Genomic DNA, 1712 nt, shown 5'->3' on the forward strand with positions numbered 1-1712 from the left:
CTTTCAGGCTCTATCCTGGTTTTCAGGATGAGCACAACCTTTAATTCCTATTCTAACTTCTTCCTAGACCCACCTTAGTCTGGATGCTTTACCACCCTCATTGTGGATGTTGTTCTAAGTCAGGGGTCCCCAACAAGGTATGGCGCCCGCTGACGCCTTTCCCGGCACCTGCACCAAGTGTTTCAGACAGTGGGCGGTGCCAGATGGGGCTTCTGCCCAGCGAGGCTTCTGATTATCCACTGGAGATATGGGTGGCTGTACAGATTTCTAAGAAGCTACCACCGCAGCACACAGATCATCTTCCCTGTGTCACAGAAGTAAGCTGCGGCAGCCATTTTGGGGCTGCCTCCACCTCCTGCAGCAGCCATTCAGCGGCAACCACTCTGGGGCTGTGCCCACTACATTGCGTCAGGATTTGAAAGGTGCACCGGGCTGAAAAACTTTGTGGGCCCCTGTTCTAAGTCCTCTTCCAAACATGATTCCAGACCCTTCCCCAGACGTTGGCCAAAACCCTGTCACCTGAGGCTTATATTGTCTTCCAGATGACAGATGCATTGTAATGCCAAGGCTGTATTTTCTAAACTACGGAGGGGCGGGGAGTCCAGCTTTTTCCATTACCAGCGGACACATCTACCCTTCTGCTAATAACTTGTCCTGTCATAAAAGGCAGCCCGTTCGTGTTATAAATCAGCCCCGGAGACCAAAACTGTCTGTTTCAAATAAGGCTGTGGATGAGCAGGAGGACCAAGATTAAACCCACCAGAGTTCTGCAACAAATCACATGCCAAGTGTCCTATTTACCTGTGACCCACACATCATATTTTCTCTCCTGCCAGCGTTCACACACTTTGATGGGCCCAGACAAATGCAGACAGGTATACGTAAATGCATGCACGATCACACACCCCAGACAAATACAGACGCCGGTGCATACTCACACCCTATCCTGGATATCCCCAAAGCCTCATGCAGTGCTGAGAGCATTTCTGCTCTTAATGTGATCCAAAGGACAGTGACCCAGTAGAAAGATCACCGGTGGAAGGACTGATGGACAACCAGTGCACATTTTTCTAGGCACAGGATATCCACAGACTCCTCCATCGCAGCTCCTTTCTCCACATCTCCCCATATCTTTTGCCCCACACACATTGCGGCTACTCAGGTGCTGAGCACAACCTTCTCACATTCTTTTGAGACTGTTGGGATTCTTAATTCAAGGTCGATGGTTGTATTGCAAACACAAGAGCCACACTTAGTAAAAGAAAAATATCTTTACTATAAAAACAAAATAAAACATGGGTATGGTACTTTGGATAAAAGAAATAAAATAAAAGTTGCATACTTGCAGTTACTCTCAGCAATATAACAGCTACATCTTTCTATCTGTCTTGGCTTCTAGAAGAGAACTACCGCTTTGGTTCACACAAAGGGCCATAAACTTGTGAATACATTAATGCTAGATCAAAGCATTGCTACAAACAAGGTGTTAGTTGACCAATACAAAGGTTACAGGTCACTTCATTAGGATAAACAACTCCCACAAACTTTCCCGCCGTTGAATACATTATGTAACGTAACATCCTGTTTGCTAACAAACAACATTTAACTCTGTAATGGCTGAAGTGTAAGCAACTTGCAGTTCCAACAGAGACCCATCATTGCTGGCGGATCCAAAGGGAATAGAAAATATATCCCTCCAGCAATCCATCGGA

This window comes from Gekko japonicus, unplaced genomic scaffold, assembly GCF_001447785.1.
Source record: "Gekko japonicus isolate JY-2015 unplaced genomic scaffold, Gekko_japonicus_V1.1 scaffold923, whole genome shotgun sequence".
NCBI lineage: Eukaryota > Metazoa > Chordata > Lepidosauria > Squamata > Gekkonidae > Gekko > Gekko japonicus.